This window comes from Pseudoliparis swirei, chromosome 18, assembly GCF_029220125.1.
Source record: "Pseudoliparis swirei isolate HS2019 ecotype Mariana Trench chromosome 18, NWPU_hadal_v1, whole genome shotgun sequence".
Classification (NCBI taxonomy): domain Eukaryota; kingdom Metazoa; phylum Chordata; class Actinopteri; order Perciformes; family Liparidae; genus Pseudoliparis; species Pseudoliparis swirei.
In genome coordinates, this window is record NC_079405.1 from 164,687 (window position 1) to 181,549 (window position 16,863).

Here is a 16,863-nt window from a genome sequence, read left to right on the forward strand (position 1 = left end):
ATGGTGGAGGAATCATGTATGTGATGGTCTGGGGCTGCTTTGGTGCTGGGAAAGTGGGAGAGTTTGTATGCCAGGTAAAAGGGATTTTAAATAAGGAAGGCTATCACTCTCACATTTGCTTGGCAGCGCCATGCCATACCCTGTGGGCAGGCTTGATTGGAGACCAATGTCCTCCTCCAACAGGACAATGACCCATGCAATACACCTCCACATTGTGAAGAACTCTTGAGGGAAGAAGCAGGCAGCTTGCTGTCTGTAATGGAAATGACCAGTGTCACAGATCTCAACCCCATTGAGCTGTTGTGGGGAGCAGCTTGCAGCCGTATGGTCACTCAAAATTGCCCATCAAGAAGCCGTCCAACTTGTGGGTGCTTCAGGGAATGATGGGGTGACATTTCTAACAGATTACCTCAACAAATTAACAGCTAGAAATGACAAAGGTCACCTGCAATGCTGGAATTGCTGCAAAGGCATTCTTTGTGGCGAAAGCAAAGGATTTGAAGGAACAAAATTAATACTTCCAAATACAAATGTTATTTCTAACCTTGTCAATGTCTTGACTATATTTTCTCATACATTTTGCAACTCATTTTGATAAATAAAGTGTGCGTTTTTTCCATGGAAAACCTACACAAAAATTGTCTCTAGGTGATCCCAAACTTTTGAGCAGTGAGTGTATATACACACATATGTATATATGTATATACATATATATACATATATATACATGTATATATGTATATACATATATATATATACATATATATATATGTATATATGTATATACATATATATGCAATGTGCATCAGTCATGCAGTAGAACATTAAGAACATTGTACTTTGAGGACCGATGATGTGTGCTTTACTACTGCAGTAGTACCAGAAATACTAGTCTGGCGCCCCACTGCTGGCGGAGTCCAGGGGAGGTCTCACCAACAAAACCACCCAGAACCACTGCATCAGAACCAGAGTTCCATCAGAACCACCATCAGAACCAACAAAAACCACGAACATAAACCCATAATTCCATATATAATATATTTATTCTTCTATTTTTATTTCAGTGAAGAAACAAAAAATTCAATCAGATTTTATTTCACTTTGTAAAAAATCAGTTAATATCAAGAAACACAGACTGTGAACTGTGTGTGTATACGTGTGTGTGTGTATACGTGTGTGTGTGTATGTGTGTACGTGTGTGTGTGTGTGTGTGTGTATGTGTGTGTATACGTGTGTGTGTATAAATGTGTGTGTATACGTGTGTGTGTGTGTGTGTGTATATGTATACGTGTGTGTGTGTATGTGTGTATATGTATGTGTGTATATGTATATACGTGTGTATATATGTGTGTGTATACGTACAATAATATATATATATGTGTGTATACATATATATGTGATATATAATATATATGTATATGTGTGTGTGTATATACATGTGTGTATTTATATGTATGTGTATACGTGTGTGTGTATGTGTGTGTGTGTATACATGTGTATGTGTGATTATGTGTATGTGTGTGTATGTGTGTGTGTGTGTTTGTGTGTGTTTATACATGTGTATGTGTATGTGTGTGTATGTGTGTGTGTATCGTGTGTGTGTGTGTTTAAAGGTGTATGTGTATATGTGTATGTGTGTTTGTGTGTTGTGTGTCTGTGTATTTTCTAAGTATATTGTGTATTGTGTAATAATATAAGGCAACGTGCATTCAAAAGATTTGACTGGGAGGAGGGCAGGGGCCTGTGAGGACATGATGTCAATGCACACGGCTCCTCTTCTCTCATTTGGACGGGGAAGGAACAGGAAGTGACAGCAGGTTCTGAGGGAAAGAGAAGCAGGAGAAGTGGAATGACAGTAGAGGAAGTGTGTGAAGGCTCTGGCCCTTTAAGAGGCAGCGAACAACTAGGAGCCAGGACGAAGGACATCAAACACCTGTGAAAGGGCCTTATTGATCCACCTCCAAGACTCTCACTCTGGTTGTATAGATCTATGCTATGCTTCATGTGTTTAAGCTACATTATCTCTCCTGACCACTGAGGGGGCTCCTCTAGGTTTAACTCAGTGTGTCTCATGTATAGTTCTCCCCTGCCTCCTTAATGATAGCGATACATGCAACAAGTATGTGTTTATTTGCTGATTTGGGCAGGTCTCAGTGGAGTTAGATGCACGTCCGGCGCTATCGAGCTCGAACCAGCTATGCTGGATTAGCCCGCCCCTCTCCGTGAGTCGGTAGAGCTACAGTCAGCTGTTAGCTGTGCCCAGCGGTAACGTGCAGCGGGTGGTTCAGGTAACTGTTACTTGAGGTAGTAAGTAAGTCTACAGAAGCCCGCTGCACCAACCACTTCACGCATTTCAAACCGGTTTTCCTGCTCAGCTCAGCGACACGCTGGGAACACACCTGGTTATCGGGAGCTCTATCAGTCAGGGCATTGAAATAGTGAAGCCAGCGAAACCCGCGGACTAAGTCGTGTGTCTCCCGGGGGCCAGAGCCCAGGCGGGCGGCGGAGTCTTGTTTGAAGCTGCTGGCAGCTGGGATAAGCGGAGATACAGTCAGATTGTAATACCACGGTGGTAATAGCGCCCGAGCCGTCGGTCGGAAGTCACTAAAATGTAATGTGGAATTGTGTGCTTATGCCAAGGCGTTTGTCGGACACACGTAGCTTTTCTCTGGCCTCTCCCAAATGTGCAGACAGACGAATTGTATAGCCGAATGTCATGGTCTTTTCAACCGCTGGCTGTCGGTGGTGGTGCCCAGCGAATAATAGTAAAACTACGTAGACAACTGGAAACTTTCTGGGAAAGCCTGAGGAGGAAGGTGACATTCATCCCACGTTAGACGGGCGCGTCTCATTTCTGCTAACATGACCAAGTTGATCACCGGACTTAATCCATGACAACCCAGGGGTTCAGATCAGGAACCGGGAGCCCAGAGTTGGTTAACACCCTTCTCTGCTCTTCCATTCGAACTGATTACCCCCCCCAGCGACTCTAGAGTAGAGACTGTGTCTGTCCCACGGCCACTTCAATTAAATAAATCAAAAGTAAGCAGAAAGAGGAGTAAACATTACACAATAACGCTTATTCAAGAAGTTAACACCATTATTTCTAACAGTGCAACAAAACAGGACTATTAAATCATGGTCTCCTAAATATTCGATCTCTGTCATCTAAAGCTGTGTTAAATGATTTAATATCAGATAATCCATTATTTATGTACTGCCCTAACTGAGAACCTAAGCTGAGCCATGAAGAATATGTCTGCCTGAATGAATCGACTCCCTCCAAGTCATATTAATACTCACATTCCTCGAGGCACCGAGTGCGAGGGAGGTGGAGTAACAACCATCTTTAGTCGAGAGCCTATTAATTAATCCCTAGAGCCAAAAAAGTTACACTACACCTCATTTGAAAGCCTTGTTCTTAGGTCTTTCATCCAACCTGGAAACACTACAGCCAATTCGATTTGTGATTCTGCACCGGCCACCAGGTCCATATTCAGGTTTTATATCTGAATTCCTCAGAATTTATATCAAGGTTGGTTCTTAAGGCCGGTAAAGTTATTATTGTTGGAGCTCTTAATATCCATGTGGATCTTGATAATGATTGCCTAGGTGCTGCATTCATCTCCTTGTTGAACTCGATTGGCTTCTCTGTCCAGACAGAGTACAGAAACCCACTCACAGCTTTGTGCAGCTTGATCTTGTTCTTACTTATGGGCGTTGACATTGAGCATTTTGAACGTCGTCTTCCCACAGAGATCCTCTTCTGTCAGACCACAACCTCATAACTTTTGAATTTATACTGGAGTGTACTCCGTTAGTCAAGGTTCTACACCAGATGTCTAACTGACAGTGCTGTAGCTAAATTTAAAGAAAGCGATTGGCCTTCTGTATTTGAAGTTAGATTACCGCGTCTCAATATAACAGAGGACTCTCTGGTCTAAACTTTAGTCCGTCCCAGATTGATCATCTTGTTGACAGTGCCACAGGCTCTCTGAGAATGACACTGGACTCGATAGCCCCTCTGAAGAAGAAGACAGTGAGGAAGAGGAGGTTTGCTCCCTGGTATAACCCTCAGACCTCAAACTAAAGCAAACGTCACGAAAGCTTGAACGCATATGGCGTTCAACTAATCTCGAAGTGATCGCTTTAGTTCAGATAGTCTTAAAAACATATAAGAAGGCCTCCCGTAATGCCAAGAGCAACTATTGCTCATCAGTAATGAAAAAATAAGAAATAACCCAGGTTTCTCTTCAGCACTGTATGCAGAGCTGTAGAAGTCACAACTCTATGGGTTGAAACATTCCTATAAACCTCAGTGGTAATGACTTTATGAACTTCTTTAATGAAAAGATTTTACTTCAATAGGGACAAGATTAATATTCTCTTGCCCATAACCATGCCAATCTGTCCTCAAGTGGAATCTTGCTACCAGGCTTATGTGCCGGGGACATTTTAGAGATGCACTGAGTACCTATCTCCTCTCTTTTACTCTCCTTAAGGATGAATTTTCATCTCTCAATCACCGTTACTAACTCTGCTTTCTCCCGAGGAAGTCGCACGACTTTACGTCTCATGGGGTCACTTCGGACCCCTATATAGGCCAACGCCAAATCCTATCTGCCTGATGGATGCGTCTGGAGTCGATAAATTCCTGCTCATGACCTGCGCCACTGTCCTACTATTTGAGACTCACGCCCACTCACTCCTCCCCACCGCCATCTGCCTGATGGTTCGTGGGAAATTACTCCATAAATGGAACCATGCCTACTATGAACTATTCATACACTCTGTCATATTCAATTGAATGTATTTACAACTCTAAATTGTCCTTCTTCTGTACACATTACATCCTATTGCATCTGTCCATCCTCTCCTGCAGGTTTCTTCCTTTTTTCCCCCTGAAGGGTTATTTCCTGGTCGATGTGAGGTTTTGGGGCAGGGATGTCTATCATGTACCAGATTATACAGCACTGAATAGCCTTGGGGTAGCTGCTATGCCTAATTGTATATTTGAATTAATTATCTTCAACGGTTTCTACTTGGTCGTCTTCTCTTGGACCCCATCCCGGGCTGTAAAGACGTTTGCCTTCGATGACTCTCTGTTAGATATTATCATGTGTCTCTGCTAACGGGCCACGTACCACACTCCTTCAAGGTGGCTGTTATTAAACCTCTCTGAAGAAGCCTCTGGATCCGAAGGCAGACCGATCTCTAACCTCCTTCTCTCCTGAAAGTGATGCAGTTGTCGCGACTTTCTACATCATAATAATTTATTAAATTACAAATGACCTCTTAATGGCAGCAGATAAGGACTCACTCTCTGTACTTTGGTCTTGTTAGACCTTAGTGCTTTGATAAGAGGACTCATCTCTGTCCTGGTCTGAATTAGACCTTGGTCCTGACTCCTCTGCATGCTGAACTTGTTGGACCTTGGTCTGAGACTTCTTCGCCCTTGGCTTATAGCTGCCGGGGACATTTTAGGATGCACTGAGTACCTATCTCCTCTTTTTTCTCCAAGGATGAATTTTCATCTCTCAATCACACGTTACTAACTCTGCTTTCTCCCGAAGTCCTTTTGACTTTACGTCTCATGGGGTCATCGGACCTATGAGACGGCATAGATCCTATCTGCCTGATGGATCGCCTGGTCGTGGAATTCCTGCTCATGACTCGCCCACTGTCCTGTTGAGACTCCGCCCACTCCTCCTCCCCACCGCCATCTGCCTGATGGATCGTGGAGGTCTCCATCGTGGAATATGCCTACTATGAACTATTCATACACTCTGTCATATTCATTGAATGTATTTTAACTCTAAATCTGTCCTTCTGTACACATTACATCTATTGCATCTGTCCATCCTAGAGAGGGATCCTCCTCTGTTGCTCTCCTGAAGGTTTCTTCCCTTTTCCCCCTGAAGGGTTATTTGGGAGTTTTTCCTGGTCCGATGTGAGGTTTTGGGGCAGGGATGTCTATGTGTACAGATTGTAAAGCACTCCGAGACAAATTTGTAATTTGTGAAATTGGGCTATACAAATAAACTGAATTGAATTGAATTGAATGGCCTTGGAAACCGCTGTATGCCCTGGTGTATATTTGGAGGGCTTTTCTCCCATCAACCGTGACCAATTATCTTCAACGGTTTCTACTTCGAACACGTCTACCTGTCTCTTGGACCCCATCCCGAGGCTGCTTAAAGACGTTTTGCCTTTAATTGGCTCTCTATTAGATATTATCAATGTGTCTCTCTGCTAACAGGCCACGTACCACACTCCTTCAAGGTGGCTGTTATTAAACCTCTCCTGAAGAAGCCCACTCTGGATCCAGAGGTGTTGGCTAACTACAGACCGATCTCTAACCTCCCCTTCCTCTCCAAGATCCTTGAGAAAGTGGTCGCAAATCAGTTGTGCGACTTTCTACATCATAATAGTTTATTTGAGAAATTTCAATCAGGATTTAGAAAACACCACAGCACCGAGACGGCACTGGTGAAAATTACAAATGACCTCTTAATGGCAGCAGATAAAGGACTCCTCTCTGTACTGGTCTTGTTAGACCTTAGTGCTGATAGAGGACTCATCTCTGTCCTGGTCTAGTTAGACCTTAGTCCTGATAGAGGACTCCTCTCTGTACTGGTCTTGTTAGACCTTAGTCCTGAGACTTCTTCCTGATGGCGCCGCGGACGGCCGCCTCGGTGTGTTGGTGCGCGATGTTTTTTGTTGTTTTCGTTTTAAATACTGTTTTCTGCTGTGATTCCCAGAGCTCTTTCACCAGAGAAGAGCTCATGAACATCAGGGGAACAACTCCAGCGGATTTATTTCCAACGTTTTTAACTTCTGTGGAGTTACTGGACATTTTTGTAAAAGGTGTGCTCACCTTCGCCCATCGCTTGAAACGCCGGAGAGGGAACGCCGGGAGCGCTTGTACGGCCACGGAAACGGGATCTCGTACAGCTGCCGGGCATATTTCTCCAACGTCCGCTCACTGTGCAACAAACTGGACGAACTCCAGCTGCTGGTGGGGAGAGACAGACTTCTCCTCATCCTCCGCCCTGTGTTTACGGAATCATGGCTAAGTGGATCGATACCAGATTCTGCGCTCCAGCTCGCTGGCTTCCAGCTGTTCCGAGCGGACCGGTCACGGAGCTCTCCGGAAAAGCAAAGGGTGGAGGAATCTGCTTACCAACAACGGCTGGTGCAACGACGTGGTGATCCGACAGCACTGATCGCCGGACCTGGAATCTTTTATCATTCACTGCAAACCCTTCTACTCCCCACGTGAGTTCGCCCATTCATCCTGGCCGGAGTTTACATGCCGCCGCGGGGAACGTGCACGAGGCACAGCGGACCCTCGCCGAACAGATACGGTGTGTGGAGCGGACCTTCCCGGACTCTTTAGTTATTGTACTGGGATTTTAACAAAGGAAACCTCAGCCACGAACTCCTAAATATAGACAGTTAATTAAATGCCCTACCAGAGAGAAGAGCATTCTGGACCACTGCTACACAACAATCAGCAGGGCCTATCACGCCGTCCCTCGAGCTGCACTGGGAAACTCTGACCACGCCATGGTTCATCTGATTCCCTCATACAGGCAGAGACTAAAGCTCTGCAAACCTGTGGTGAGGAAGTTCAAGAAGTGGACCAGTGAGGCTCTGGAGGATCTACGGGCGTGCTTGGACTGTACTGACTGGGATGTCTTCAGGACTGCTACCAACAGCCTGGATGAGTACACAGAGGCTGTAACTTCCCACATCAGCTTCTGTGAGGACAGCTGTATTCCATCCAGCTCCAGGGTGAGTTATAACAACGACAAACCCTGGTTCACAGCGGAGCTCAGGAAGCTAAGACTGCAGAAGGACCAGGCATTCAGGAGTGGGGACAAGGACCTGTACACAGAGTCCAAATACAGGTTTAGCAAGGCGGTGAGAGATGCTACACGTCTGTACTCTGAGAAACTGCAACAGCAGCTCTCAGCAAACGACTCTGCTTCTGTCTGGAGAGGCTCAGGCAGATCACCAACTACAGGCCCAAATCACCCCACTCCATGAACAATGTGCTTCTGGCAGACGAGCTCAATGAGTTCTACTGCCGCTTTGAAAGACAATGGAGCAGTCCTGAGACAATCCCCACAGCCCCACCAACAAGCCACAGACCATCAGCCCACCCTCCCCAGCCCATCAGGGCTCACACCTCTGAGCACCCTCCATCAACTCAGCGACCCTCGTCATCCTGGAGAGCAGTCAACAGGCTGTTTAAAAAGCAGAACCCCCAAGCAGCGGGCCCGGACTCCGTCTCCCCTCCACCCTGAAGCACTGTGCTGACCAGCTGTCTCCGGTGTTCACCGACATCTTCAACACCTCCTGGAGACATGCCACGTTCCAGCCTGCTTCAAGGCCTCCACCATCATCCCGTCCCCAAAACCCAAGATCACAGGACTCAATGACTACAGGCCCATCGCCCTGACCTCTGTGGTCATGAAGTCCTTGAACGCTTGGTCCTGTCACACCTCAAGACCATCACCGACCCACTCCTGGACCCCTGCAGTTCGCCCACAGAGCCAACAGGTCTGTAGACGATGCAGTCAACATGGCCCTTCACTACATCCTCCAGCATCTGGACTCCCAGGAACCTCGCCAGGATCCTGTTTGTGGACTTCAGCTCTGCTTTCAATACAATCATCCCGTCCCTGCTGCAGGACAAGCTCTCCCAGCTGCACGTGCCCGACTCCACCTGCAGGTGGATCACAGACTTCCTGACCGACAGGAAGCAGCACGTGAGGCTGGGGAAACACGTCTCAGGCTCCCGGACCACCAGCACGGGTTCCCCCAAGGCTGTGTTCTCTCCCTCTGCTGTTCTCCTGTACACCAACAGCTGCACCTCCAGTCACCAGTCCGTCAAGCTCCTAAAGTTCGCGGATGACACCACCCTCATTGGACTCATCTCTGGTGGGGACGAGACCGCCTACAGGTGGGAGACTGACCACCTGGTGACCTGGTGCAGCCAGAACAACCTGGAGCTCAACGCTCTGAAGACAGTGGAGATGGTTGTGGATTTCAGGAGGAATGCAGCCCCACCCGCCTCTCATCCTGTGTGACTCCCCCGTCGACGCTGTGGAGTCCCTCCGCTTCCTGGGCTCCATCATCTCCCAGGACCTCAAGTGGGAGCTGAACATCCGCTCCATCACCAAGAAGGCCCAGCAGAGGATGTTCTTCCTGAGGCAGCTGAGGAAATTCAACCTGCCAGGAGAATGATGGTACAATTCTACACGGCCATCGTTGAGTCCATCATCTGCTCCTCCATCACCGTCTGGCACCCTGCAGCCACAGCCAAAGACAAGCGCAGGCTGCAGAGCATCATCCGCTCGGCCGAGAGGGTTATCGGCTGCAATCTGCCTTCCTCCAGGTCCTGTTCACTTCCAGGTCACTGAAGCGGGCCAGAAAGATTGTCGCCACCCCTCCCACCCTGGACACTCCTGTTCGAGTCCCTCCCCTCGGGAGGAGGCTGCGTCCATCATGACCAAGACCACCCGCCACACCAAAGCTTTTTCCCGGGCGGTCGGGCTCATCAATGGACCCGGGACTGACTGACTGTCACCCCAGGACTACCACCTCTTCTTCCACCTTCCTCTCCTCCTTCTTCCCGCTCCTTCCTCTTCCTCCTCCTCACTCCTCCTCCCTCCTCCTTCTTCTTCCCTCCTCCACACACGTCACTTTAACATGCACTTTAACTAAAACACACCACTTGAAGCACACACCCAAACACTTCACATTATTTGTTGTCTTTCTGTCGTGTTGATTGTTGTTTGTTTGTCATGTCCAAATGTTGCACCTTCCACCAAAAAAAATTCCTCGTTTGTTTGTGAAAACATTCCTGGCAATAAAACTGTTTCTGATTCTGATTCTGATTCTGATAGAGGACTCCTCTCTGTCCTGGTCTTGTTAGACCTTAGTGCTGATAAAGGACTCCTCTCTGTACTGGTCTTGTTAGACCTTAGTGCTGATAGAGGACTCCTCTCTGTACTGGTCTTGTTAGACCTTAGTCCTGATAGAGGACTCCTCTCTGTCCTGGTCTTGTTAGACCTTAGTGCTGATAGAGGACTCCTCTCTGTACTGGTCTAGTAAGACCTTAGTGCTGCATTCGACACCATTGACGATGACATCCTGTTACAGAGACTGGAGCAGTCGATTGGCATTTCAGGCACGGCACTAATTTGGTTTAAATCCTATTTATCAGTTGGATCTCAGTTTGTGTTTGCAGACGATGACGCCTCGATAACCACCAACGTTAATCACGGAGTTCCACAAGGTTCTGTGCTTGGACCAATTTTATTTACCTTATACATGCTTCCTTTGGGCAATATTATCAGGAAACACTCCATAAACTTTCATTGTTATGCAGATGATACTCAACTATATTTATCGATAAAACCAGAGGAGAGCAACCAACTCTGTAAAATTCAAGCATGTCTTAAAGACATAAAAACATGGATGACCTGCAACTTCTTGATGTTAAACTCAGACAAAACCGAAGTAATTTTAATCGGCCCTGAGCACCTCAGAGATCAATTATCTGGTGATGTGGTTTCTGTAGACAGCATTGCCCTGGCATCCAACACCACTGTAAAGAATCTTGGCGTTATCTTTGATCGGGACTTGTCCTTTAACTCCCACGTAAAGCAAATCTCAAGGACTGCATTCTTTCATCCACGTAATATTTCAAAAATCAGGCACATCTTGTCTCAAAAAGATGCATAAAAATTGGTTCACGCGTTCGTTACTTCGAGACTGGATTACTGCAACTCCTTATTATCAGGCTGCTCTAATAAATCTCTTAGGTCCCTCCAGTTGATCCAGAATGCTGCAGCTCATGTTCTCACTATAACTAAGAAAAGAGATCACATCACTCCTGCACTAGCTGCTCTGCACTGGCTCCAGTAAAATCAAGAATCACTTTTAAAATTCTTCTCTTAACGTACAAAGCCTTGATTGGTGATGCACCATCATATCTTAAGGAGCTTGTAGTACCATATTGCCCACTAGAGAGCTCGCTCACTAAATGCGGGACTACTTGTAGTTCCTAGAGTCTTAAAAAGTAGAATGGGAGCCAGAGCCTTTAGTTATCAAGCTCCTCTTTTATGGAACCAGCTTCCAATTTCAGTCCGGGAGGCAGACACAGTCACCTCGTTTAAGAGTAGACTTAAGACTTTCCTCTTTGACAGAGCTTATAGTTAGGGCTGAATCAGGTTCACCTGGTCCAGCCCCTTGATATGCTGCTATAGGCTTATAGCTGCCGTGGGACGTTTAGGATGCACTGAGTACCTATCTCCTCTTTTCTCTCCTTAAGGATGAATGTTCATCTCTCAATCACACGTTACTAACTCTGCTTTCTCCCCGAAGTCCTTTTGACTTCACGTCTCATGGGGTCATCGGACCCTATGAGACGGCATAAATCCTATCTGCCTGATGGATCATCGAGGTCTGGGTCGTGGAATTCCTGCTCCTGACTACGCCACTGTCCTGTTGAGACTCCGCCCACTGTTGAGACTCCGCCCCTCCTCCTCCCACCGCCATCTGCCTGATGGATCGTGGAGGTCTCCATCGTGGAATATGCCTACTATGAACTATTCATCCACTCTGTCATATTCATTGAATGTATTTAAACTCTAAATCTGTCCTTCTGTACACATTACATCTATTGTTCTGTCCATCCTGGAGAGGGATCCTCCTCTGTTGCTCTCCTCCAGGTTTCTTCCCTTTTTCCCCCCTGAAGGGTTATTTGGGAGTTTTCCTGGTCCGATGTGAGGTTTTGGGGCAGGGATGTCTGTGTACAGATTGTAAAGCACTCCGAGACAAATTTGTAATTTGTGAAATTGGGCTATACAAATAAACTGAATTGAATTGAATTGAATAGAAGTCTATGCTTCATGAGTTAAAGCTGCATTCTCTCTCCTGACCACCAGGGGGCTCCTCTGGTTGTATAGAAGTCTATGCTTCATGTGTTAAAGCTGCATTCTCTCTCCTGACCACTAGGGGGCTCCTCTGGTTGTATAGAAGTCTATATCATGACTCTACTTCCCTCAGTAAACATTGTAAACATGAGTTTATGTCTCAGTCTCTAGTTTCAAGTCTTCTTCTATACAGCATGATGTCATCATTTATACTTTATGGTCATTGAGAGTCATACCATGAAGCAGCTTTAGGGGCGGGGCTACAGGTGATTGACAGACCATAACGCAGCTTTAGGGGCGGGGCTACAGGTGATTGACAGACCATGAAGCAGATTTAGGGGCGGGGCTACAGGTGATTGACAGACCATAAAGCAGCTTTAGGGGCGGGGCTACAGGTGATTGACAGACCATGAAGCAGCTTTAGGGGCGGGGCTACAGGTGATTGACAGACCATGAATCAGCTTTAGGGGCGGGGCTACAGGTGATTGACAGACCATAAAGCAGCTTTAGGGGCGGGGCTACAGGTGATTGACAGACCATAAAGCAGCTTTAGGGGCGGGGCTACAGGTGATTGACAGACCATGAAGCAGCTTTAGGGGCGGGGCTACAGGTGATTGGCACCATAATGCAGCTTTAGGGGCGGGGCTACAGGTGATTGACAGACCATAAAGCAGCTTTAGGGGCAGGGCTACAGGTGATTGACAGACCATAAAGCAGCTTTAGGGGCGGGGCTACAGGTGATTGACAGACCATGAAGCAGCTTTAGGGGCGGGGCTACAGGTGATTGGCAGACCATAAAGCAGCTTTAGGGGCGGGGCTACAGGTGATTGGCAGACCATAAAGCAGCTTTAGGGGTGGGGCTACAGGTGATTGGCAGACCATAAAGCAGCTTTAGGGGCGGGGCTACAGGTGATTGGCAGACCATGAAGCAGCTTTAGGGGCGGGGCTACAGGTGATTGACAGACCATAAAGCAGCTTTAGGGGCGGGGCTACAGGTGATTGACAGACCATGAAGCAGCTTTAGGGGCGGGGCTACAGGTGATTGGCAGACCATGAAGCAGCTTTAGGGGCGGGGCTACAGGTGATTGGCAGACCATAAAGCAGCTTTAGGGGCGGGGCTACAGGTGATTGGCAGACCATGAAGCAGCTTTATGGGCGGGGCTACAAGTGATTGGCAGACCATAAAGCAGCTTTAGGGGCGGGGCTACAGGTGATTGGCAGACCATGAAGCAGCTTTAGGGGCGGGGCTACAGGTGATTGGCAGACCATGAAGCAGCTTTAGGGGCGGGGCTACAGGTGATTGGCAGGTAGAGTTCCCTCACCTACTGAGCCTGCTCTCTTGGCTCTGCTTCTGGTTTCGGGAGGTCGGCCTGCAGACAGAGCAGAGGTCACATGACCAAACGTTACGGAACAATCACATGACCACTGATTCTGTTCATGTGACCCCATGTGACCCCATGTGACCTCAGGTGACCCCATGTGACCTCAGGTGACCCCATGTGACCTCAGGTGACCCCATGTGACCCCATGTGACCTCAGGTGACCCCATGTGACCTCAGGTGACCCCATGTGACCCCATGTGACCTCAGGTGACCCCATGTGACCTCAGGTGACCCCATGTGACCTCACTCACCGCGCTGACGAAGCCGCTCGCCACCGCCGCGTTCTCCACCCCGTCCACCGCCGCCTGAACCCCCTGGAGGTCGCTTTGGATAGAAGGGTCAGCTACTACAGTCTAGAGGCTTCCTACAAAATAAAAGCACCAGAAGCAGAGAGTCGCTCGTCAAGAGGCTTCCTACAAAATAAAGCACCAATCAGAAGCAGAGAGTCGCTTCAAGAGGCTTCCTACAAAATAAAATACAATAAAATCAGAGCCCCAGGGGGTCTCTGTGGGGGTGGGCTCACCTGTGTTGACTCCCTCCATCGTCTTGTTTCCTGGGAAGACGAGGAGATCAGTTTCATGTTGAAAAGTCATCCCTCCATCTTTCCCTTCATCCCCTTATCCCTGCTCCACATGAACCTCTCTCTCTCTTTCTAAAATCAATATGTTATAGATTCTGCTTCTTGTCCTCCCTCCCACCCTCCTCCCTTCCTCCTTCCCTCCTCACAGTTTCTTCTTGACCTGCACTCGTCCTCCACCCATCCCTCCTTCATTTGCCATAAAGAAGGGATCAATTTAATTATCTTCATTTCTTTGAATTTACGGCTCAATTTCATGTTGAATGTTACTCTCTCTCTCTCTCTCTCTGTCTGTCTCTCTCTCTCTCTCTGTCTGTCTCTCTCTCTCTCTCTCTGTCTGTCTCTCTCTCTCTCTCTGTCTGTCTCTCTCTCTCTCTCTGCAGTCTCTCTCTCTCTCCCTTCATCTCTCCATCTTTCTATTCTTTTTCATCCTGTGTTTTCCCTGAATATCTTTAAGACAAACTCACGATGAATTGCACATTTTAGGATTCAGCTCCTTGTCCTTTGCCTCACCCTTTCCTCTTTCCTTCCCTCCTTCCTCCGCCCCTCCACTTATCCATCCATCCACCCCTCCACCCTTCCCTCCTTCCTCCGCCCCTCCACTTATCCATCCATCCACCCCTCCACCCATCCATCCATCCGCACCTCCGCCCATCCATCTATCCATCCATCCATCTATCCATCTTTCCATCCATCCATCTATCCATCCATCCATCCACCCATCTATCCATCCATCCACCCATCTATCCATCCATCCATCCATCTATCCATCCATCCGCCCATCCATCTATCCATCCATCCACCCATCTATCCATCCATCCATCCATCTATCTATCCATCCACCCATCCATCCATCCACCCATCCATCCATCCACCCATCTATCCATCCATCCACCCATCTATCCATCCATCCATCCATCTATCCATCCATCCATCCACCCATCTATCCATCCATCCACCCATCTATCCATCCATCCATCCATCTATCCATCCATCCGCCCATCCATCCATCCATCCATCCATCTATCTATCCATCCACCCATCCATCCATCCATCCACCCATCCACCCATCTATCCATCCATCAATTCATCCATCTACCTATCCGCAACTCCCCCATCCATCCTCTCCTCCACCCATCGGTCTCTCACCGACATAGAAGACCCCCTCCTTGGTCTTGGTGGCGGCTCCGCCCACGCCGGCCTTCGTCTTCTCGGCGGCGGACACAACTCCGTCCTTCGCCATGTTGAGTCCCTTCTTCAGAGCGTCCATGATGAGCTGCTTCTTCTTCTTCTTCTTCTTCTTCTTCCTTTGCTCCGTCTGCCTCGGTCGTCTCTTCTCTTCTGTCTGTCAGCGATCTGTTCTTCCTGCTAATGTACAAGAGAGGGAGGGGGAGGGAGGGAAGGAAAGAGGGGAGGAAGAAAGGAAGGAGGGAAGGAAGAAGGGAAGAGTGATGCGAAGGACAAGGAGCTGAATCCTAAAATGTGCAATTCATCGTGACAACGTGAGTTCATCTTAAAGATATTCAGAGATAACGCAGGATGAAAAAGAATAGAAAGATGGAGAGATGAAGGGAGAGAGAGAGAGAAGATGAAGGGAGAGATTAAATGGTGCCGTGACTAGAACTGAAGAGGTAAATGGATCCACAGGCCCGAGGTTTTCCTCCCGTACGCCATTTTCCTCCTGAGTTAGACCTTTGACTAGTGAAGGATGAGAATAGCTTAATGCTAACACACACACACCTACACACACACACACACACCTACACACACACACACACCTACACACACACACACACACCTACACACACACACACACACACACACACACACACACCTACACACACACACACACACACACACAGCTACACACACACACACACACACACACACACACACACACACACACACACACACACACACACACACACACACACACACACACACACACACACACACACCTACACCTACACACAATTCAATTCAATTCAATTTAGTTTATTTGTATAGCCCAATTTCACAAATTACAAATTTGTCTCGGAGTGCTTTACAATCTGTACACATAGACATCCCTGCCCCAAAACCTCACATCGGACCAGGAAAAACTCCCAAATAACCCTTCAGGGGGAAAAAGAGGGAAGAAACCTTCAGGAGAGAACAGAGGAGGATCCCTCTCCAGGATGGACAGGTGCAATAGATGTAATGTGTACAGAAGGACAGATTTAGAGTTAAAATACATTCAATGAATATGACAGAGTGTATGAATAGTTCATAGTAGGCATATTCCACGATGGAGACCTCCACGATCCATCAGGCAGATGGAGTGGGCGGAGTCTCAACAGTGGGCGGAGTCTCAACAGGACAGTGGCGTAGTCAGGAGCAGGAATTCCACGACCCAGACCTCGATGATCCATCAGGCAGATAGGATCTATGCCGTCTCATAGGGTCCGATGACCCCATGAGACGTAAAGTCAAAAGGACTTCCGGGGAGAAAGCAGAGTTAGTAACGTGTGATTGAGAGATGAAAATTCATCCTTAAGGAGAGAAAAAAGAGGAGAGAGGAGCTCAGTGCATCCTAAAACGTCCCCCGGCAGCTATAAGCCTATAGCAGCATATCAAGGGGCTGGACCAGGTGAACCTGATTCAGCCCTAACTATAAACTCTGTCAAAGAGGAAGGTCTTAAGTCTACTTAAACGAGGTGACTGTGTCTGCCTCCCGGACTGAAATTGGAAGCTGGTTCCATAAAGAGGAGCTTGATAACTAAAGGCTCTGGCCCCATTCTACTTTTTAAGACTCTAGGAACTACAAGTAGTCCGCATTTAGTGAGCGTAGCTCTCTAGTGGGCAATATGGTACTACAAGCTCCTTAAGATATGATGGAGCATCACCAATCAAGGCTTTGTACGTTAAGAGAAGAATTTTAAAAGTGATTCTTGATTTTACTGGGAGCCAGTGC

At 47.5% G+C, this 16,863-nt stretch overlaps 1 long non-coding RNA gene across 1 annotated transcript; it reads right to left on the reverse strand.

Moving 5' to 3' along the window:
- Positions 1-1,792: 1,792 nt before the first annotated feature.
- On the reverse strand, positions 1,793-13,649 carry LOC130208270 (uncharacterized). The gene is made up of 3 exons (XR_008834396.1): positions 13,585-13,649; positions 13,274-13,321; positions 1,793-1,820 (listed from the first exon to the last, which is right to left on the reverse strand). It is a non-coding gene; the product is annotated as an uncharacterized LOC130208270 (long non-coding RNA).
- Positions 13,650-16,863: the final 3,214 nt, after the last annotated feature.